Genomic DNA, 25,474 nt, shown 5'->3' on the forward strand with positions numbered 1-25,474 from the left:
AATTTGAGTTGGGGTAACATACAAGGAATTAAGTTAGCTTATTAGTTGTTTTGATGATTTTAAGTGTATTGAACATAAAATAAATAAGTTGGCCTTTCAAAAAATTAGGTTGTCCCCCCAAAAACATCACGAATTGTGTTGTTTCAGCTCATTTTACTTAAGTACACTGTAAAAAACTATATGATCGATTAATCCTGACTGCATATGTTTTTGGGTTATTGTAATTTATTAAACTAAGCTAATCATTAACTTAATTTTATAATTTATGCAATCTTCTTTAAGTCAGTTTAACATAACATAAGTTCAATAGACCTATAAGTTTAATTTGTTTCAGCTTAAAAATTTAAGGCAACTAGGATTGTTTTATAGTGTAGTTTAAACAAACACCAAATGTCATTTTTTGAGTGTAAGATATTGTGATTGTGTAATGTGAATGTGTGATAATGTGAATAACTGATGGATCTTTTTTTTAATTACCTTGATTGCCAATCAGTGAAGTGATAAACATGTACTCATCCAGTAATCTTCATATAGTCAAGCCGGGCTAAACTTAGTCCAGTTATCAGGACATCACAGCAGCCAAGAAGTATACTGTATTCTGCATTATCATATAATCAAAAATCATTATTGCTGGTGTTCAAGGGTAATTGCGAGTTACTTTAATACATTTATGCTATGAAACGATGAGGATTTATTCAGATATTATGTTCAAACTCTCATTTTGAAACCTGGAGCTTTTCCAAATGTCTGGAGGGCACTGTGTAGGCAATGTATGAGAATTTATAAACAGACCCTTTTAATGTTTACAGAGTTTCTTAGAAACAGATTCATCAGGAGACCTCTATAGTGTGAAACTTCTATAGTTCTAATCTAGTGTTTTGCTTTCAAATACACTATATCAAAAGGAGAACAGCCCACAACAGTGGTTACACAACATACAAAATGAAGCTTCGCCTAACCAATAAATGGCCGTATTTACATCTTCCACCAACATAAACCCTCGTTTGGCCTTCAAAAACTCTTTATGACCTGATTTGTGCTGGTTTATGTGTTATGTCTGACACGAGCTGTGTTCTTTAATTTGTGCATTGTCAATAGAGCTTTCCAGTCCAATCAGTACTCTTATGGAAATTTACTCTCTTGTTTATTGAATCTGGCTCAACATTTTACCCCCGTATTTTAGTACACTGATTGATTATCATACAAATGCACCGTGGTCACATGTGTTTTAACCTATAAATGTGGTTTGAATAAGCATATCACAAAACATTCAGACCTTTATTTAACCGCAGCACAGATAAGATCACTGACTGATGCTAATAGCAGGTGTAAAGAAGTCTTTGTGTTAGCAATCCAGATGCCTAGCCATTAAGCTACCACATGGCGTTTGTGTTTCAATGGCTTCTGAGCAAAAACCCCTCTAGCAAATTGACATGTGCAGCTTTGATTTCCCTCCATTTGTTTGAGGCGCTGTTATAAATGGGAGCTGTTTATCTGTGCTTTCATTTATTATCATGGGTGGGATGGTTTGAAATACATGGCAGAGGATCCATCGAGTCCCATTTGATAATGGACTAAGTAGGATTTTTCCACGGCTAATGCATTTTTAATGGAAGCAAATTTAAGAATGGGTGGAGAGGTTAGCTAGCGACGCCTAGCCTGAACCTTTCACAACTACGCAACAAACACAGTAATGGAGAATCGGCAAGGCTAAATGACAGAAGAGAGTTTGCATAAATGTATGCAAATCACTTTTGCTGTTGTTCAGGCACTTTAGTCTCTGCGTCCAGTAGAATAATAATCATTGCGTCTGATATAAGAATTCACAGATGTTGTTTTATAACAAATAATGCAAATGATGGAACACAAAGCTGTGTTGTTAGCATTTGTTTAGCAGATTTTTTTTTCCAATAGCAATTAATGGTTGCTCAGAGACACAGTGGCGTCAAAATTTAGTTGTGAATTCAGTCCCATTTCTATCTTCAACCTGTAATGCCTATAATAATTCAGAAAATGCACCACTTTCATTTACTTTCTTAATACATGTTACTGGACTTGCTATAAATTATTTAGCAGGTAATCCATTTTCATTATATGTTATCAAATCATTGCATAAGCAAAGCAATTTCCCATCTGTCTCCATTCTGGTGTGGAAAGTTCACTTTCCAGTCAACAACTTATGTATCCAATTCAATCCTGTTTATTTATTTGTTTTATTTTTCTTGTTTGGAATTTCAATTGGAGATAAATTTAAATACTAACTTTACACACTGATTTAGACAACTGTTAAAAATTGTCCCGTTAAAAAACAGTAAGTTACTGGCAGCATGGTTACCAGCAAGTTACTGTTAAATTATCAGCATCTTGCTGTTGCTCTGTAAATTAACAGTAAAATGTTGGCAGCTTCAGTTGCCAGCAATGTACTGTTATTTTACAGTATGTTGCTGTAAAAATACATGGACTACATTGATATACACAATACTCAAGTGAGCTCATTTTGTTCACTAAAAAAGACTGCCTCAAATTGGCCATCTGCTGTATGAGTTTATGAAGTAATGTGCTATATATGCTTATGAGCATATTTATAATAACAACTTATTTTAGTTAATTAGAAAAGTTAAGTTTAACCCAAATGTCTTAAATTTCACAGCAGCACACATACATGTAAAGCTGGAATTACCAGAGAGATTCTTACTGCATCAGCAACTAAACAGCTACTGTCTTTAAATAAAGAAACATGCAGAATAACATCAGCAGTTCATTGTTCATCTTTGACTTAAACACTGGCTCTATTCTCCACCACAACAGTGACACAGAAGAAATTTGCTTTAGGTTTTACAGTAAAATACTGTTTTTTTTCCCTTGATTTTACGGTAAACTACTGGCAGCTGTGGTTGCCAGCAATCTGCTGTTTTTTACAGTCTACCTAGTTTAAATTAACATTATATTACTGTTAAAATACATTTTTACACCGTGATTTTACCTCTCACACCTTTAACCCTTTAAACCCCAGAGTAAATACCTCAGTTTTAATTAAACACTTCCGAGTGTCCACACTACTGAGTGTTTAAGAAACATGGAGCAAAGCTGAACTAAATGAATTAATTAAATGACTAATTAAATGATAATTTAGGATTAGCGATGGACAAATGAAGAAATACTGAAGGGAAAAAACAAGAACAGAACATACAAAAAAAAACAACTTTGTAATGAACAGTCACAGCTTTGTAATGAAATAACCTGAAGGTCAACAAATGATTAAATCATTAAAATTATCAGCAGATGATTAAACAACCCCACCAGCTACACTTATTACTAAAACATTTATTCTTTGTAAAACATCAACTAAAGTTCTTTTGGAGATAAAGGTTAACATTTTAAGTCACCATCATGGAGAATAGAGTTTGCTTTAGTTGGGCTCTTAGCCCTGACATTTTTAACATTAATTTATTTTGGCTGCTGCAACTTTTTTTGAACTTTCTTTAAAAAGCGCTTTCTTTCAAGCAAGCAAGCTAGCCAAAAAAAAAAAAGTAACTAAGATCTGCTGATGTTCATATTAGTTTTAGTGAGGCACAGCCTGTACTAATTTATAATTCCATTGCATTTTTATATTTGTAACATTTTAATTTAGTGGCTAATTCGTACGATCTAACTCATACAATTTAGTTCGATTTACTTACGTTTCCCTGTGAGAACAGTCTGTTTTATTCACTGCTTCTATCCAATGTTTAATTTATTGTTAAGTGTAACAGCATGCCTGTATATGGCATTGAATTCTGTTTTTTAAGAATATCTTGGACATAACCACTTTGTTCTATGATATAAGTTGCGCTCAAAGAGACATCAATAATCAGCGTATGAACCCCAACGATGGTGACAAGTAACAAATATAACAGTTTAACTCACAAACATCACAAACTGGCTACTGAAAGTCTAAACATAAACAACAGCAGAATCAAACGCAAACAAAGAAAACTATAATACTATTATTTTACATAATTTATTCATACCCCAATGCATGCTGGGATTTATGTACTGTGCTACACCCAGCATGCATTGCGGAATGAAACATATTAATTGTTACCATTGTTGAGGTACAAGATCTGACTCATGAGGTCTGAGTGTGACCTTATCATAACTGAACTGTTTTTGTATATGTTGTTTCTTAACACTGTAAGAGATTTAGCCATCCTTCCTGTTTTCATGTGACATTAATAAAATAATATCTGCAACAAAGTATAAAGGCTATGGCATAAAGCCAGTCAACCAGCCCTTTATCAATACAGAACTAGGCATATCTACCTATTGGCTGTTCAGCTTTAATGTTATAATGAAAGTGTTTAGAATAATCTGTATTACAGCAGTTGGAGAGTCTAAATTAATGAGTTCAAGGGCAAAGAGGCCAACTGAACCAGCCCCTTACTCCATTATGGTGACACACACACACACGCAAAAAAACACCTAAATTTCTGTTGGTTCTCGATAAGAATGGTATGGAAGTCAAAGCTTTCAGTAATAAGTGTATCTGTTGTTTGTGGTGTTGTTTAATGATCCTCTGCTGAGACTGAAGGTGTTTTATTTTGGTTAATATTATTTAATGTTGTAACTGACGTCACTGTTTGTGTTTCTTGATTCTCTTTCCGTCAGTGATTGTAATTAACAGCAGGTGTTCATCAGTGTCTGAATTCACTCATTTGTGTTCATTAATTCTGTCAGGTGAACTATATTACTAAACTAGTGTACATAATAGTAAACAAGGGTGCAAAGTGTGATTTCAAACACAGACTTGAAACGTCGAATCTGAACTCTGTTAACTCACAGTTTTCTGCTGTTGGTTACTTTCTCAAAAACAAAAATGTTACCCAGAATGCACTGTTTTTAACAGAATATTACAGTTTTAGTGAAAAAAACATTATTTTATTGTAGAATCTGGCCGTTTTTTAACAGCAATTTTGAGTGTGGTACTAGTGCTCGGATTTTAACATTTTGAGAGGACATGTTGTAGTACAGTAAGTAATGTATTCAATAAAGTTTTATAAAGAAAGATATAGAGATAGTTCACCTCAAAAATGAAAATCTATCATCATTAAGTCTCTGTTATTTGTCAAAAACCTGTTTGAGTTTCATTCTTCTTTTGAGGGGTTTAGCCTGTGCAGTAAACAGATGCGGATGAAGCGCGAGTGATTTACATGTGAAGTCAATGCAAAGATGAGATTAGACGTCCTGTGGTGCGAATTGGGCACTTCAGACTGCAAAAGAAAGTGGGGAACATTTAACAAATGGAGCAATAGAACAAACAGACGGAGATTGGTTCACGGATAACGGCCGCTGGACATGACCGAATTGAAGGACATTTTTTGTGCTTTACATGTATGGCTGGTATTATGATTATTATTTTGTTTAACTCTTTCCCTGTAATTAACGAGAGAAAACGATTCCATTCCACTGACGAGTTTTACGGCAACCCGTGTTTTAGATGTATTGCGGTAGGGGAAGCCCTAACGCATGTCCTGAGTGAGGTACATGATGTCAGATGCTCTGGGGAGTGAATTTTGAGAGAAAGTAAAATTGTGGATAAAAATAAGAGTTATACAAACTTCCTTTGGCTTAATCCCTACCATTTTAAATCTGTTCTAGATCTTGTCTTGACAAGAGACCAAAATAAAGAAGCTTTATTTGTATGCACACCTAACATAATAGGCTACCTACTATGATACATGAGATCTATCTATCTATCTATCTATCTATCTATCTATCTATCTATCTATCTATCTATCTATCTATCTATCTATCTATCTATCTATCTATCTATCTATCTATCTATCTATCTATCTATCTATCTAATTACAAAATTGTACGCAAATTTCTGGGAATTACCACCACAAAACATTTTTATCACAAAAAAAAGAAACCCAGAAAAACTAGGGGGTCTGATTACATAATCTTGCATATTCTTATGCACAACTTTACATGTATTACATTTATTTTTTACAATTAGCAAAAGTTTATTTACGCATGCACTAATGCATTTGTTTGTGGATTAGATAACATGACCTCACGATGAACACCACATTTATTCAACAACACCAAGTCTCATATGTAAACTAAGCATATAATAATGTGTTAATTAATATATTAGTCCATGCGTTAGTTAACATGAACAGATAATGAACAAATGTTAGTAACACACTAGATAATGTTGAAGTAGTGTACACTACAATAAGCTTCAAAATTCCATTAACTAATGCTATGTTAATGGTAAGTTATGTAAGTAAATGGTTAACAGATATGAGTAACAATAATTTGAGGAAGAGCGTTAAAGTGAAAACCTTGGCTTCAACTTGAATGTTATTCATGTTTATACAACAGTTCTGTCTGGTTCTTGAATCTGATTGGCCGATAGCTGTGCGATGTTCTGTAATAACAGCACTCGTACAACCTCCTCACCCTTCTGTATTGCTCCGCCCACATGACAGCAGATTAATAAACTCACTACAATTTGATAAATATTGCAGCTGTTGGACAACATAATGTACTTTTGAGGCTTTTTTTAGACAAGAATGCAGTTGTTTAGATGGCAACTATGCAGTTTATTTATAAGGATAGTGCCTATTTTAAGCTTTTATAATTTCGGAGAGAAAGCACATCGGCATTCATCAATCTGTCACATGAGCAGAGCAAAGACTGTTGACGTTCCACCATAAGATGGCATCAAAGACAGCATAATAAACCCTTAGAGGAGAAAAACTCAGCGTAATTTCAAACTACAGCTGATCAAAACATTATAAATCAGGTAAGTGACATTCTTAGTCGATCTCTTTCTTTTGTACATTGTAGTGCTGTATTTATACCAGATTACTGCTAGTGCTTGCTGTGTATTGTATTTTTCAGAGTTAATCATTGAGATATCCCAATTGCAGCAGAGAAATACTGGAAAATCTCTGTAGACTGATGGCATTTCATGCTCTTCAGTCTTATAATCTTAAAATGACAGCAAAATCACCTGTTTTGTCTTCACTTTAGACATTACGCAAGAGAATAATTCAAATACCAGCTCTAAAGTGATGTTGGTGAAGTAGCAACGGTTAATGTTCTGACTGTCAGCTGCAAACTTGAATGAATGGTGGAAAAAAGTAGTCCCTCATTCAAAAGGATTTTTGAGACTCTCCGTGTGTAATTTTTTTCTTTTATATACACGATTATGCAGTCGAACTGTTGTATAATTTGTTGACCATTTACTAACAAGGTTTACCATCTTGCTAACTACTGAATTAGAATAAGATAGACTTACCCACTTTATTTGGTTATTTTCTACTACCCACTTTAGTTCTCTCTTGTCATGTTTTTTCTGTTCTGAGTATCTGTGAATCAGAACTTAAAAGGTACTGTAAACTGAAGGAGAGACACTTTGAAAATATATTGTTTGTTCTTTGTCTCTGCTTATTATTATTGTTATATTGTAAGGTCATTAACAAGTCATCTGTAACTCGGTACAAATACTGCTGTGTTTGATAGGCAAGCTTTTTGTTGTTATTTAAATAGATTTTTTGCATGTTTTTTGGCTTAAACAGGGAGTTAGATGAGACATCTGTGTTTCATTTATTTTTATTTCATTCAAGCTAACGTAATGGTTTAAAAAGTATCTGTTAAGACTTTGTCGTTTTTTGTTAATTGGCCATGAAACAAAAGGGGGCTGAACACATAAAAATATTTTTAAAAACATAATGCTTTGTGATATTGGTGTATACAGTATATGTCTTATGATTTTAGAAAATAATAAAATCAATAAAATCAGTTAAATAAATAAATGTATTTACCAACCCAGGCTTATTCTGATTACGCACCCCTATATACATTTCTGGAGACAGCAAAATACGTCCCAGTTTTTGTTTTTGTGAATCCAGCAGAGGCTTTTTGAGATCTCAAATATCTTTTGCGAGTGGCATTCTCGCCTGCTGTTCTCACATAAATCCACCAGTGGCCGCTGTTGACTGACTCACTGACCAGCCTGATCTCACGAGAAAGTTTAAGTATTTTACGTTTTTGTCAGTTTAGTGGCTAATTTGTACGAATTCGTATGAGTTCAATCGTACAAACTTGTTTGATTTTAAAAAGGAGGCGTGGCATCCAACCCCAACCCTAAATCCAACCGTCATTGTGGGATGAGGAAATCATACTAAATTGTACGAATTAGATCGTACGAATTCATACGAATTAGCCACTAAATCAAAAAGTTACGTATTGCCATAAGCTTGTGTTGGACTGACCAACCAAGCGATTCCTTATTTTTAAATTTGTTAATGTTCTCATTTTGATTTGCAAAATTGACCCTCACTCTAAACATTTTAACGGTTTATGAATCAATTACAACACATCCCATCCCCTTGCATCCCCTCTGTATATATGAAATAAATTATGGCTAGTATATTTCAAAATATATTTACATATTTACTATTACATTGGTTTTTAGAAATGTTTATGTAAACTGACCTTTTGGATTATTTTGAAACATATGACATTGATATTTTATATATGTAAATTTTATGATATTTTGTATATGTAAAATCAAAATATGAACTTGTATGTTCATTCATTCATTTTTCATCGGCTGAGTCCCTTATTTATCAGGGGCCGTCACAGTGGAATGAACCGACAACTATTCCAGCATATGTTTTATGCCCTTCCAGCTGCAACCTAATACTGGGAAACACCCATACACTCTCGCATTCATACACACACTCATATACTACAGACAATTTAGTTTATTCAATTCACCTATAGCACATGTCTTTGGACTCTGCGGGAAACCAGAGCACCTGGAGGAAACCCACACGAACACGGGGAGAACATGCAAACACTACACAGAAATGCCAACTGGTTCAGCTGGGATTCGAACCAGTGACCTTCCTGCTGTGAGGCAACAGTGGAAACCACTGAGCCACTGTGCCACTCTCTGACCTTGTATATCATATTCAATTTGCATATATTACCATATATAATATTTTATAAACAGTACCTCTCCTGTCCTCCTTCTTTAATGTTTCTGCTGATCCTTGACTAGAACGTAACACTTCTGAACTCTGGCCATGTTAGTTTCGATTATCAGAATGCTCATGGCCACTTTTCAATGAATCATCTCTTCAGAACCTGTATGTAGCCACTAACCAAATCAATTAATGCACTTTCGCCGAACGACCGGGACACCGACAGAGCTGGAAGAAAGAACACACAAAGGCTTGAAAAACAGCCTGTCGTCGCCACAAATCCAGCTAGGCTTATTCAGAAACTCATGGATCTTTTCTCAGCAGGTGGGTTTCTTTGAGTAGTAGATGGGAGAGGACTGGTCCTAATACCATGCTGTGCTGGGAACAGTTTAGTCTCTGCTGGATTTAGATTACAGAATGTGTGACTACAGTCTCTGCCGCTGCCGAGCTCAGGGAACAAGCCTAATAATAATACGGGAATTAGTCTGCAAAAAGAACTTACAAGTACATTCTTATAATTACAGCTAGGTAAAAGTTTCTTACCACGTCCTCCGTGACATCATAATAGCTGTCAATTCGTTTAATTGCTGGCATGTTCTCACTTGACAAAGCTTGCAGATCTGAAGGACACGTCAAAGCGGAGTCGTATTAATGAGTGATTTGCACACTAATGCACTTGCTGTATTAAAGAGGATGAGAAAGTCTACATAACTTTAAGTGTGGTCAGCAAATTGTTTATTATATTGATCACACCTTAACCCTTGTGTGCTGTTCCACTCAGGGGTGATTTTAAGTCTATATTTGTCCACAACTTTCTCTGTATTTCTCAGATTTTTGGTGACAAATCTTATTTTGACTCTACAATATATTCTGGGCAAATTTGCTTCCCTTTTGTTATGCTTGTGGCTGTTTTTACCCTATGGACTTCCATTATAATGACATTTTTTGAATGCAAAGCCATGACAGCATATAATCAGGTATTCTTGATTTTTGCTGATTTTTCCTGTTGGAAGAGATACAATTTGTGATTTTTACTGTTGATCATCAGTTGCAGTGCAAAAATAAGCTTAGTTCTGGCTTTTATATGGAGTATAGTGTTTGTAGGAGATGGGAAAGGGGGGTGAGTGTGTAAGAAAGACCTTGATATGTTTGGATAAATAAAAAAGTAAGTACCTCAGCTCTCAGAACACAGTAAGTGTGTTTTTGCATGCACACTATAATCTGCTGTTTAACTCCATTGAACTCTATATAAAAGCCAGACTCTTTTTTGTAAAGGCCGATATAAAGGTTAATGCCAACTTATGATCAACCGTAAAAATGACACATTTTACCTCATCCCAATAGGTAAAACCACCAGTAATCAAAAGTGAAGGTGCGCGCGTAGTGAAGAGTGTGGGGGCGGGGTGCGCGGGAACTGCAGAGAAAGTGCGCGCGAACTGGGAAGCAGGTATGAAGATGGTTGCCCGGTGGGTTTGTTGAACATGGGGACTGGACCAAAAAGCAGAGGAGCGGGGGAGGGGAGGTGGAATTCCGGGAGTTTTCCGGGAGACAGAACAATACGGGAGGTGGGCGGGAGATGTGTCTGAAATACGGAAGACTCTCAGGAAAAACGGGAGTGTTGGCAGGTATGGCTGTAATATTTTCAAAAATCACAATCGCAATATATATATATATATATATATATATATATATATATCAAATGGTAATAATAAATGTTTAAACATTAAATAAGCGTTTACAAAGTAAAGATAAACGTTCACAAAGCGCAGTAATACTTTTGAAAATCACAATCGCAATATATTTATATAAACATATATTCGTGCCTTATATCTGATGGCCAGAAAGTGATTCATTTTTTATAAATTGTTAAAATATTGGTGTTTTCGATGCAGCAAGTCCAGAGACTGTTGTGTACACTATGATTTTATTTAAAACTCACCTTAATGTGTGATAGGACTAAAAAATGGCCATAAACGAATATTTTCTCAATTCAATTGAGTAGCGGCTTAGACCTGGAAAAAGTATTTCATACGTCACCGATACGTCATGACTTAATAAGGGGATATTAATTTCTGGAGAGAGCAAAATACATCGCAGGAGATTTTTTTTTTTGCAGTTCTTGTTTTCGTGAATCCACCAGAAGCTACTGTGTACGCTTTTACAGATCTCAAATTTCTCTCACGTGTGTCATTTGTGCCTGCTGTTCTCAAGTAAATCCACTAGAGGCCGCTGTTGACCAACTGACTAACTGACTGACCAATCGACGGATTATCCCCACCCTCCCACTTCCCTAAACCCAACCAATAGTATTTTAAAAAACACAGATTGACCCGCCCACCAACTTGAATTTTTACAATTAAATAACAGGGCGAAAATGTGGTAAAATATGAAAACATGGTAAAAATCAGGCGGCATTTCTATTTCTGCATTGCTTTTCAAAATACTGTGGTTGGGTTTAGGGAAGTGGGTGTGCGCTGGTCAATAGGTGCTTTTCAAAATACAATTGGTTGGGTTTAGGGAAAGGGGAGGGAGTCAATGGTCAGTAAGTCAACAGCGGCCTCTGGTGGATTTACATGAGAAGAGCAGGTACGAATGGCACTCACGAGAGAAATTTGAGATCTCAAAAAGCATACACAGCAGCCTCTGGCGGATTTGCGAAAACAAAAACTGCAAAAAAACGTAGCTCCTAGGGCTTAATTTGCTCTCTCCAGATATGTATATAGGGGTACGTAATCAGAATGAGCCTGGGTTGAATAGATTGTTAAAAGAGAGCCCTTTTACTGGATGTTTAGAGTTCATATTTCCATGTAACAATTGTTTTGCCTTTTTTTCATGATAGACAGTAGATCATTTGGCTTTAGAATGGAGAAGGGTGAGTAAGGGCATTTTCACACCTGCCTCATTTGAGCTTTTGTTTCACAACCTGGCACATTCTCTCCCTTAATTTGGTTCATTTAGGCATATACAGGAACATGACAATCACATTCAGATCTGCACCAAAATAATCAGTGCTAAATCGCCTCAGCAAGGAAGCTGGTGGGGTTGTTCTGAGAAGCTTGCCCAACACAACAGACCAGAAAACCAAGCTGTATTTTAGCATTCAAAAAAGAATATGAATTGTGTAAAAAGCAGAATCTGAATCAACATATGAGGGTCATAAGTGCCTCTTCATTTTTAAATGTCATCTAACTACTCTTTTTTTAAGTCTTTCAAAGCCTTGATTCACTCACTGACTTCTCAGAATACATACAGTGAAGATCAAACGTCAAAAACAACCTACAATTTCCTAAATTTCAAGGTCAATGCACTTTGATATCATCCAAACAGGAGAAAACAAGATGGAAAGAAGTTAGCAAGTGAAGGGCATACAAAATTAACTGGAATGCAGGCTAGTTATGTGCTGTGAGAGACTAATGATGTTAGAGAGAATAGTGAAGTCTCTGAGAAGCTAATGATGTCAACATAGACTCATTCTGAAAACGTAGCCCTATAGACATTTCTGGAGATCGCGAATTATGTAGCCAGAAGTACGTATGGCTGCATTTCATTTTTAAAATGAACACTACGGGGGCGGTATGATGCCGATCCTTTTCGCGCTTAACAGCTGACTGCTTACCTACATATGGGCAGCTTTCCCACAGTTACCAGTTTGTCCCATTAGCTAGCAGTGTACATCGACAGACTTACGACGCAGAGAGGAGTTGACCACGACGACGAGGTTTGAGTCCGGTGGAGAACAGTTCCACAAAGCAGGTAAGACAAAAACAGAATGCAATAAATAAATAAATAAATAACAGGGTGAGAATGTGATAAAATCTGAAAATCTGGTAAAAACAGACGAGGGTTTTTTTTCTGGATTGCTTTTGAAAATTGTCAGTTGGGTTTAGGGAAGTGAGTGGGCGAGTCAATCAATACAATTGGTTGGGTTTAGGGAAGGAGAAGGGTGATGGAGGGTGGCTCAGTCGATTCAGTCAGTCAAACAGTCAATCGAAAGCAACCTCTGGTGGATTAACGCAAAAACATCAGGCGCAAATGGCACAGATATCTAAAAAACGTACACAGCAGCCTCTGGTGGATTCGCGAAAACAAAAACTGAAAAAAAATGTAGCTCCTGGGACGTATCTGGCACCTTTAACCTTTTTTCAGCACCTTCCCAGTGCTTCCAGAATTTGCTCCTATGACTCTAACCAAGGCGGCACGGTGGCTCAGTGGTTAGCACTGTCGCCTCACAGCAAGAAGGCCACTGGTCCTGGCTGGGCCAGTTAGCATTTCTGTGTGGAGTTTGCAAGTTCTGCTCATGTTTGTGTGGGTTTCCTCTGGGTGCTCTGGTTTCCCTCACAGTCCAAAAACGAGTGCTATAGGTGAATTGAATAAACTAAATTGGCCATAGTGACGACGCAGTAGGTCCAAAGACATGCGGTACAGGTGAACTGGGTAGGCTAAATTGTCCTTAGTGTATGTGTGTGTGAATAAGTGTGTATGTGTTTCCCAGTGATGAGTTGCAGCTGGAAGGGCATCCGCTGCATAAAACAAATGCTGGATAAGTTGGCGGTTCATTCTGCTGTGGCGACCCCAGATTAATAAAGGGACTAAGCCGAAAAGAAAAGTGGCGCAGTAGGTAGTGCTGTCGCCTCACAGCAAGAAGGTCGCTGGTTCGAACCTCGGCTGGGTCAGTTGGCGTTTCTCTGTGGAGTTTGCATGTTTTCCCTGCGTTCACGTGGGTTTCCTCCAGGTGCTCCGATTTCCCCCACAAGTCCAAAGACATGCGGTACAGGTGAATTGGGAAGGCTAAATTGTCCGTAGTGTGTCAGTGAGTGTGTATGGATGTTTCCCAGAGATGGGTTGCACCTAGAAGGGCATCCGCTGCGTAAAACATGTGCTGGATAAGTTGGTGGTTCATTCTGCTGTGGCGACCCCGGATTAATGAGGGGCCTAAGCCGAAAAGAAAATGAATGAATGAAATTGGCCATAGTTTATGAGTGTGTGTGTGAATGCAAGAGAGTACGGGTGTTTTCCAGTACTGAGTTGCAGCTGGAACGGCAGCCGCCGCATAAAACATATGCTGGAATAGTTGGCGGTTTATTTTGCTGTTGCCACCCCTGATAAATAAGAGACTTAACCGAGAGTCATTCAATTAAATGAATGACTCTATTCAAAAAAGTTTTGTGCACATTTAACTAGCAAAATCTAATAGTTGCATCCTTTGAACTGAACCGAGATGAAACAGCAATATTGGAACAAGTTAAGTCACTGTAAAGCTCTAAAGGTGTGAAAAGAAATGTTAAATGATGACAGAATATACATTTGTGGGTAAATCTATTTTCTGGCTGAACGGTTCCTTAAGTCACTTTATTCTTCCTTGAAATTCTGACAGTAATGAAGAAAAGTTTGTTTTGAAGTATTTTGGTGTTGTAGTTTCAGGCCTCGCTACCCAGCTACCCATGAAAAACAAGACGAAGCAAATCATTTAAACCTCGCACAGCTAATTACCTAGGTGTCATAATGATGTAGAATGTCTCGTACGTTTCCTGCACTGAGTGAGAGTGACAGAATGGGGAAACGCTGGAAAACAAATCATCTTTGCTTCTTTATCATGCTGCCCCATCGCTCAGGTGAAGCGATAAAAACCTCACTCTCTCATTCTCTATAAAACTCCCTTCAATGGGCTGTCCTATAGCCTGCAGTTAAATCAAGCAAACAGAACCATGTTCTCTCAATGAAGAATCCTGAATAACTGAAGGCCAAGATTTGGGAATGAGAATGATTCGGATTCTGTCGAAGCCAACAGCCAACACATAAACTGAAAATCTCATTATTAAAATACATTGAGGATATGATATCATATAGCATATCCAGCATATCATATAGATTCAGAGTTGGGCAAGTTACTTCCAAAATGTAATACATAATATATAACTAAGTACTTTAATTTCAATGTAATTAGTTACATTACACTATTACTGGCTCTGGAATTTAATGCATTACAATACTTTTGTATTACCAGTACTCCACACAGATGAGATCAGATGACAGTTTTTGTATAAAATATTAAAATGATATAATAATACATTAAAAAACTTCTGATTTCCAAATTTACCTTGACTTGTATTTCATTGCAGCCAATATGAACATAAAATATTTAATCTTTTGTCTGATCAACTTCATTTCACTTGTAAATATACATCCTTTCCTGTCTATCAGACCTGCATTACATTCCAAAAAAGTTGGGACCAGAAAACTTTAAGGCAAGTATTCAGGTAAATTGATTAAATAACGATGTGATTTAAAACAGGTGATGTCAACAGGTGATTGTAATTATGATTTGTTAAAAAGGCTGTATCCAAGAAAGGTCTAGTGCTTTAGGAATTAAGATGGGCTGTATTGCCAACAAATACATGATAACATTATTGGAATGTTTAAAAAGGAATGTTCAACTCAAACCAGTCTGGCCATTCTCCTCTGACCTCTGGCATCAACAAGGCATTTGCACCAACAGAACTGCCACTCACTGGATATTATCTTTTTTCAGACCATTCTCTGTCAACCCTAGAAATGGTTGTGTGTTAATATCCCAGTATAGCAGCAGTTTCTGAAATATTCAGACCAGCCCATCTGGCACCAAAGACCATTCCACGTTCAGTCACTTAAATCACCTTTCTTCCCCATTCTGATGCTCAGTTTGAACTAGGACAGATCGTCTTGACCATGTCTACATGGTTAAATGCATTGAGTTGCTGCCATGTGATTGGCTGTTTAGAAATTTGTGTTAACAAGCAGTTAGACAGGTGTGCCTAATAAAGTGGCCGGTGAGTGTAATTCTTTCATGTTGTCCCAACACAAGTCGAACAAGTTAATTTAATTTTTACAAATTTAAGTGTTTTGAACATAAAACTATTATGTTTTACCATAAAAAAACTTAAGTATTGTGTTGTTTCAACTCAACTTTTAAATAAGTAGTCAAATAAGCCATTTTTTTTCTGAGTAAATAAACAAAATAATTAAAAATTGAAGACATGTAATCATCATCAAAGTCAAACATGATGTGTATTTGGCTGATTGGCAAGACTGCTGCTCATCACTGAAAGTCCAAATTCATCCAGAATTATTTCAGCAGAAAACTAACAAACATGCAATCACAGCCTATTGTCATAACTTACAATGATAAATGATTAGCACTGAAGCCCTTTCGGTTATTACCTTTTGTTCAAGGCCCATTTCCTGTTGATTGATCATTACTTATTACAAGAGCTAAGAGAGAGAGAGAAAATCTGCAGACTCTCATAAAAAACAGCCTTGCCAGAAGCACTGCATAACTTTAGCGTAGCTGTCATTTTAGACTGTGAAATGGGGGCTCGAAAAAAGAAAACTTTAAGATGAATCAAGACAGATCTTTCATTTAAAAGGAAGAGAAGAGCAAGTGGTGCACTGTCAGACGAATTAAAAAATTTGACAACAAGAACAAAGGTAAAAGCGACGAGTTTCCCCCAGGGGTCGGTACACATGAGCTCCTCCTGCACTCTTTGGTGTTCCATATGGAGATTGCCAGTGGTACTTCAGTGAGCTGAGATGTGTTAATGATGGAGATACTGGAGATTTCACATTGTCTTTGTTGATTTGGACAGATCTGAAAAACATAAAACAGAGATTACAAAAGCAGAAAGAAAAATGCTTATTTCTCTTAAATGTAGTTATCTCAATAATAATCCATTCGACCTCATGCTTTTGGATGGTACCAATAGATCTAATATGTTTTTTTAAAGATGATTTTGCACTCTTAAATGAAAAGTTCACCCAAAACATTCTGTCATCATTTGCTCATCCTTTACAGCTTGAGTTACTTTCTTCTGTTGAACAAGAAAAGAAGGCATTTTGAAGAAAATTGGAAACCTCTAACCATTGACTTTCATAGTATTTGTTTTATCCTTGATACATGTTACAGCTTCTTCAAAATATCTTACTTAAATAGCAACAGAAACAAAAGAAACTCATAAAGGTTTGAAACCCCAAGAAGATGAGTAAATGGTGAGTAAATTGGTAACCTTGCTTGAAGGGGGTGTTTAGAATACTGTCATAAAATGCCATGAATATGAATAAGATTTTATGCATGGTTATGACAACTGTCAATAAGAGTCATTCCCTCGGTTGTGTAATTTTAAATGCAAAGATGACATTGATTGAGATGTCTTTGTCATGACAACTTTCATTCATTCATTTTCTTTTCAGGTTAGTCCCTTTTTTAATCTGGGGTCACCACAGCGTAATGAACTGCCAACTTATCCAGCTTATGTTTTACATAGCAGATGGCCTATATATATATATATATATATATATATATATATATATATATATATATATATATATATATATATATATATATATATATATATATATATACAGTTGTATAAATACAATATATAAAATATATACAGTTGAAATCAGAATTATTAGGCCCCCTAAATTAATAGCCTCCCTTATTTTAACATTGCCAGGATTACAGTAAATAAAAGTTGACTAGATATTTTTCAAGACACTTATATTCAGCTTAAAGTGACATTTAAAGGTTTAACTAGGTTAATTAGGTAAATTAGGCAGGTTAGGGTAATTAGGCAAGTCATGGTTTGTTCTGTAGTCTATTGAAAACAAAATAACTTAAAATGAGGTCGCAGCTTAAAGGGGCTAATAGTTTTGACCTTAAAACGTTTTTAAAAAAATAAAAAACTGCTTTTTATTTTAGCCAAAATAAAACAAATAAGACTTTCTTCAGAAGAAAAAATATTATCAGACATACTGTGAAAATTTCCTAATAATTCTGACTTCAACTGTATATAAAGTTACCCGTTCATTCTGCTGTGGCAACCCCTGATTAATAAAGAGACTAAGCCAAGAAGAAAATTAATGAATGAATATATATATATATATATATATATATATATATATATATATATATATATATATATATATATATATATATATATATATATATTTAATAAAAAAAAATTACAATAGCAAATTAGAGTACTTCACTATTGTGTTAAAAAACATTATAGTATTATCAATTTCTGATATTGCATCTTTATTGCATCTTAACATGTACTTCTCGAGGTGCAGTATGGTCATGAGGAATCCTGCTTCAGAAATAACTCCTCTCCCTCAGTCATCTTTCCATCAAGCAAATTTCTCGTGTTAGCAAGAAAAAAATCTGTCATTCTCTGCATCATATGGATTACTTTCATCGGCTAGACACCGGCCTCACAGCTCTGTGAATGTCGGTGCCGCCACTTATTGATCTGCGATCAGTAAATGTAGCTTGTGTGGACGCTACTGCGCTACTTGAGTAAAAAAAAATAGCTTCGCTACTGAAAAGCTATTTGATTTAGAAAGTAGCGACGCCACCGCCATGCTACTCAGAAATGTAGTTAAGCTAGTGTGTCACTATTTATAGCGACGCTACTGCCCAACACTGTTTAATAGCAATGATGCTGCTGTTTTACAGAGTATTGACACTTTTAAGGAAAGATTTTGATGACAAGTTTCAAACACTGATTTCTTTACAATTTAAAATGGCATTTTTGGATATCTTTTCTGCTGGAGATACTGTTGTCCTAAAAAACAACAACAAAAAAACATAAATAAAAAATATTACACATACCACAGAAACTGTATAGCTGAAAATTTTGGCGGTTCTAAAACCTTGACTTTTCCCAAAATGCGGTATACCTTGAAAACAGTTATCATCCAATGCCTAGTCAGGTTTTCATGACAAAGACATCTCCAACGATGTCATCTTTGCCTTTAAAATGACATAACTGAGGGAATGACAGTAATGACAGCTGTAAATATAACAGCATGCATAAAATGTCTTCATATTCATGATGTGTCATATCATGATTATAAAACTGTCATGACAGTCTTATGAACACCCCTTTAAAGTGCTATTGTTATTTTACATTTGGGGTGAACTTTGTCTGTAAGAACTTGATATAGAGTTGAAGTCAGAATTATTAGCCCACCTTTGAATTTTTTTCTCTTTTTTAAATATTTTCCCAAATTATGTTTAACAGAGCAAGGAAATTTCCACAGTATGTCTGATAATATTTTTTCTTCTGGAGAAATTCTTATTTCAGCAAAAATAAAAGCAGTCTAAAATTTTTTAAACACCGTTTTAAGGACGAAATTATTAGCCTCTTTAAGCTAATTTTTTTTTTCTATAGTCTACAGAACAAACCATCGTTATACAATAACTTGCCTAATTACCCTAACCTGCCTAGTTAACCTAATTAACCTAGTTCAGCCTTTAAATGTCACTTAAAGCTGTATAGAAGTATCTTGTAAAATAACTAGTAAAATATTATGTCCTGTCATCATGGCAAAGATAAAATAAATCAGTTATTAGAGATGAGTTATTAAAACTATTATGTTTAGAAATGTGCTGAAAAAACCTCTGTTAAACAGAAATTGGGGAAAAAATAAACAGGGGGGCTGATAATTCAGGGGGGCTACTAACTCTGACCTCAACATAATTCTTTGTTCTTCATTCAAATAGTAAAAAAAAGCTGAAATACCCGAGCATTGATATATTGTTGCAGCTGCTATAAAATGGGCTCATAAATGTCAGTGTGTCACTGTCATTATCCGTGAGCAGCAATCAGCATTACTAACAAGCGATCTTAAATATCACCAAGTATTTTTCAGCGTAGAACTTTCAAACGTGATGATGATAGACAGCCCACCTCTCCCTACAAAGTCCAAGAGTCACCCACATATTGATAGCAGCTCTCTGGTGCTTGGAAATTGTATACAATATTCCGGAAATCAGGCGAGTGAGAGATAAGCCCTGTTTCTAGGGGTTTTGGTGCACACATTGTGGTGCACAAATGCTGTTAAATGAACCAACCGGGGGAACACAGCTCACAAATGAGCAACTGAAAATGAAAATGGAAGACAGCTGTGTGTTTTGTTTTCTTTGATTTGTGGCGCTAATGTTATTTAAACTGAAATTAGCTTGTTATGGAGCTACTATTTCGTGTAGTACAATGTGATAAATGCGCAATTTCACACAAACAGTAGGTCAAAACAAAACATTCAATTTCCTACATATAAATGCTCTTAATGATAGTGTTCATTTTTGACATTTTAATAACATGTTATCAGTAGTTTTATTAATGCTCAGAATTGAACATTTTACTCATCGCACAAATCATAAAGACAAATGCAGAGAACCAGTTATAACTCTAAAGTGTGGTCTCTTATTTTTATTTTTGTAAATATACTTTAAAGGTGCAGTATGTAAGTTTGACACCCAGTGGTTGAACTAGGTATTGCATGCCTGGTTCAAAACACATGCAAGCGCAGGTTGCCAGATTGATGACACCAACATCAGTGTGCCTGACTATTGAGCCTAAAGGCTGATTTTAGTCGGGTTCTAAATAAAAGCAACAACATGTTATAGAAGAAATATTCTCCATATTAGAGGAAGTTTTTGTTCTAACCAACACCTGAATTTTATATTTATTATATTTTATTCTGAAAACTATGAAAATGATCAGCTCAGGTATCCATCATGTGCTTTATTCAGTATTAAATGCTAACAATCTGAGTTTGATTGCCATATACTGAAAGCAGCAGCAGATAGTTCACCTCAGATCTTGAAAATAAAGTGCAAACCATAAACTGTAAAATATATGGACGGAGCATCCGTGACGTCACCCATAGGTTTCTGAACACTGCAAAAGAAGCTACTAGTAGGCGCGGCCAACCGTCGCCATTTTGTTCGCGCGTCATCGCACCCACGGCGGGATACCAAATAAGGGCAAAGAGGCGGAGAGTGGGCGGAGCTACAAACGCCTGCTGGCACTTTGCTTAGACCTAGCAGACAGACTTTACTTTGGGAGAAACGCTTAATACTTTATTAACTGCGACTCGTTTGTGTTCTGACCACATGTGCTTGGCTGTACACTATATCAATAAAGTGTTTAGACTTTTAAAAACACTGTAGTAATACATTGAGCCACTAAACATTGCTCTTATGACGTTTTTCTACAGGAGGAAAACGCAAATTACTTCCAAACACTTCAGATATAGTGTGTGTTAGTAAATGCAAGACTCTTGATGAAATCCAGCATAACACTGTATGACAACGCTTCAGATGACTGTTCTAGAGCCTACAGCTAATCAATCTGTCACATTCTGGAGTGCTTTATGGGTCTAAAGAAAAATATTAATGATAAATGATCTTAAATAAAACTATTACATTTATAGAGATGGTATATAAGTATATAACTTTACTCACATGGGAAACGAGGCCACGTGAATGGTTTGTGAGCACATTTAAATGCACACAGCATCCCATATCATCTGATAATTGTAAGAAATAAGTCCAAAAGGCAGCTGACTGTGTAAAGCCACATAAAACAGAACAAAAATACGATGAATATGCTGAGATCAGTGGCTAATCTGCCGGATTCAGCTGAGGTGAAGTGACGGCGACCAGCGAGACCTAGCTGTCACTCAAGTGGCCACGCCCTTAATTATGCAAACTTAATATAACCTAATATAAAGGAAATGGATGAGTTATAAAAAAATTCACCCCCCTCACAGTTGTCATGGAGGGTAATAATAGCTATATGAACCAAAATCGTTCTTTGTACCAGGATGTAAACACCTTTTTTTCTGTTGTAAAATTGGCCATTCTAACAGTGGGCTCAATTGCAACTTGCTCTATTATGGAGCCAGGACTAGCGGAATTTTGATGAATTGCAGTTTCAGTTACTTCCGTATTGGCTTCCCGAGAGAGAGCGGGAGGTTACCGCTTGGTGCAAACCAACACATATCAGTGATTCAGCATGTACATTTAATGATGTTAAAGAGGTTGTAATAATTATTAATAGGATTATAAACCTTACCATTTTGGTGGCGTGCAGTGAGTGTACTACTCAATCTCGCAGATCTCATCACGTAGCATGTTGTTACTATAGGACATGGGGTTACAATGTTACATGATCACCTAATGTTCACGTTCGTAATATTTATAAAATTTGCTAATAAATAACCACCTCATGTGTAACTGAATCTGCATCTCATTTTTGGAGTCTGCTACTGTCCAACGGAGGTCTCATTTTCGGTCGCGGATGCACACTTTGAGAGACTTCATGACTGAATGAAATACACAGTTTTCCACAAAGGCAACCCAGGGTGCTGAAATATAATTGGCTAAACTGTCATTTGGCGGGTTAAAAGAACCAAAACAAAGACACGTAACACATATATTCAAAGCAGAATATCTGACTTCAGTATTATCTGCAAACATATGGTATTGTTATACTTTCGAAGAGTCAATTTTTTTTTTAATATGGTCAGCACTTAGCCTTAGCTCTGGATTTTTAGCCAATTTTAATAAACATCCATATTTATGTTATGAACTTTTCTTTAAAAAGCATACAAAAAGTATAAGAAATATTCACAATAATAATAATTAAAAAAAAATAAATAAATCTATCACAGCGACTTTAATTTGCTAGTGTAAGATTCCATTCTATCAGCCCAACGACGGAATCCGATGAACGGTCGAAGATTAAATCTGTCTAAGCCTTCTCTGGCGCTTCTGTAAAGAATTGTGTTGTTTATTAGAATTTATTTAACACCGAATTCAGTCTGACTCCAATTTTAAGTGACAGTCAAATGTAGACAGTATTTCTAATTAAGAATGGGTCACATTTGTCATTCATGAATCAATTTAGAGGTTTGATTGATATCTGATCCCATACTCTTCACTTATACTGTATGCTTATTAGGAACCCAATGCCGCACAGAGTTTTCACGCCTTGGGGTTTACGTGTTTCTCACGGACAAGATCTCAACATTCTGAATTTAATCGGAAGATGCAGGGTTAACAAATACCTAATTACCCCGGTTGCCTCCTGCTCCCTCGTATTAAAAGTGTGGTTAATTTAGTCATTTCGATACAACTTGCTAAATCAGCGATAAACAGAAAACGAATGGTTTCCGATTTCATGTACACAGATCAAGGTAGCGCCAGCCTCCACATAATCTACCGGATATAAAAGATTTCAGGAGAATTCAGAATGCATCAAAACTTAACCCTTCCAGATAAAAGTGTCTCATGCCAAATACGGAGTCAAACAATAAACGCCAATTTAGAAGTAAATGCACAGCATCAATTACTCAAAGATTAGTCTAACAGTATTCACCTTATTCTTCACGTACGAGTTATTCTTATTCTTCATTTTGGCTCGAGACTTCCGGTCTCATTCACTTCCATTCATTTTTAGACGTTAAAAACAGCTTGTTTTGCTGCTTGGTGTTGCAAACTGATATTTTCTTCTTATATTATTCTATATTGTCTATATTGTCATGCAAACACTTATCTGTAGAGTAAGTAGTGTGACCGTTTTCTGCCGTTTATTATTCCTAGTCATTTCTCCCATAGGCAGCTGAATCGGTAGTCGCAAAAACGCACACACTTCCGCATTGAAGAATAAGGTCAATAGATCGAAGTCCAAATTAAACATATTGTTGAGCTTGAGAGCTATGCACTATGGGCAGGTCTAGATATAGACTTGCGACCCTGAGACATTCATCCTTCTCTTTAAATGCCCTATGAAAGCAATGAATGGTTATTTTGTCAAAGTTAACCAGAGACTTAAAGATTTACTCATCTGTTGGGATTTAATCAATTGTTGTCAAAAATATTGAACAAAATCTTGCTACCAGTCACATCTGAGTATTTTTAATACCAGAATGGAAGGAAAGTTCAGGAAAGAGGGCAAGAATGTATCAAAGTCTATCCTGAAACTTTTCTTGTTGTTTTATTACATGGCACATTTAAGTCTAGGCGACGCAGTGGCACAGTAGGTAGTGCTGTTTCCTCACAGCAAGTAAGTCGCTGGTTTGAGCCTCAGCTGGGTCAGTTGGCGTTTCTGTGTGGAGTTTGCATGTTCTCCCTGCGTTCACGTTGGTTTCCTCCGGGTGCTCCGGTTTCCCCCACAGTCCAAAGACATGCAGTACAGGTGAATTGGGAAGACTAATTTTGTGAGTGTGAGTGTGTATGGATGTTTCCCTGAGATGGGTTGTGGCTGGAAGGGCATCCACTGCGTAAAAACGTACTGGATAAGTTGGCGGTTCATTCCGCTGTGGCGACCCCGGATTAATAAAGGGACTAAGCCGAAAAGAAAATGAATGAATATTTAAGTCTGAGTAAAATCCATCCCTACACTAGTTCTGGAAATTATTAGTTTCCAAATTAAGCACTGATTTATTGCTCTCTGGTGATTTTTTTTATCCTCACTTGTAACTCGGTTAGGATAAAAGTATCTGTTAAATAAATAAATGTAAATGTAACTTGTATGAAGAGTCCCTGAAAAAAAACACAGAATCACAGTTTGACTGAATAAACAAAAAAGCATAGATCTATTCTCTAAAACAGGGGTGCTCAACCCTGTTCCTGGAGATCTACCTTCCTAAACAGGGGTGCGTTTTCGAAAACTATGGTTAGCCAACTAAGGTCGCAAGTTGCGTCATTACAAACGTAGTTCGTTGATTTGGTGTTTCCCAAATACATTGTTCCAACGAACATTCGCAAATTGCGTCGCAAACTTTTACGCTTGCAACTACACTTCTGGAGCTGTAGTTAGAAACATAGACCCTGGCTGTGTTCTATTCCAAGTTATCCCCCTATGCCCTATTCCTTTAGAACGTTCCAACATTTAAACTTGGAATGATTAAAGAAAAAAAGTCATCTCTCTTAGGTGTAATTTGCTTTCAAAGAAATTTTACAGTTCAGTTTTAGCGATCTTCATATTGACAATTGCGCTCCCTTCACAGTGTACTTTGAAAACATTTATGCCATTTTGAACGCAGCCTCATGGCGAAAGCTATAGGTGACCTATTATTTAAAAGCGAAATCTACGTTACGTCTCCAAAGCTTGTAAAAACAAAATATATAGCATACGCTAATGCTTTTAATTTATAGTAGGCTATTTTTCAAAGACATGTATCTGGATTTGACATGGGCCTCTTGGTTAGAACATTTCTGTAGTGATTTGAATGTGTCAAATTGTAAAAGTAGACTTAAAATAAAAAACATCCTAATAATAATAATAATAATAATAATAAATGTATAATAATAATAATAATAATAATAATAATAATAATTATTGTTATTATTATTATTATTATTATTATTATTATTATTATTATTATTATTATTATTATTATTATTATTAAGTATGATTTTTTTTTTCTTAATAAATTGTCTGCTGTAAATTACAACCATTAGCCTAACAATTTATATGATTTATATGAGATTAGAATATGTGTTACTAAGTGGTTTTATGTTTTAGAATAGAACATGGAATGTTCTAAAAATATTTGTTAAGGAAACATAGGCCCTATATGTGACATTTACATATATTTCAATTAATATGGTAAATGAGTGCATGTTTTTCTCAAAATTAATATTGGATTTTTTAAAA

This window comes from Danio aesculapii, chromosome 2, assembly GCF_903798145.1.
Source record: "Danio aesculapii chromosome 2, fDanAes4.1, whole genome shotgun sequence".
Lineage (NCBI taxonomy): Eukaryota > Metazoa > Chordata > Actinopteri > Cypriniformes > Danionidae > Danio > Danio aesculapii.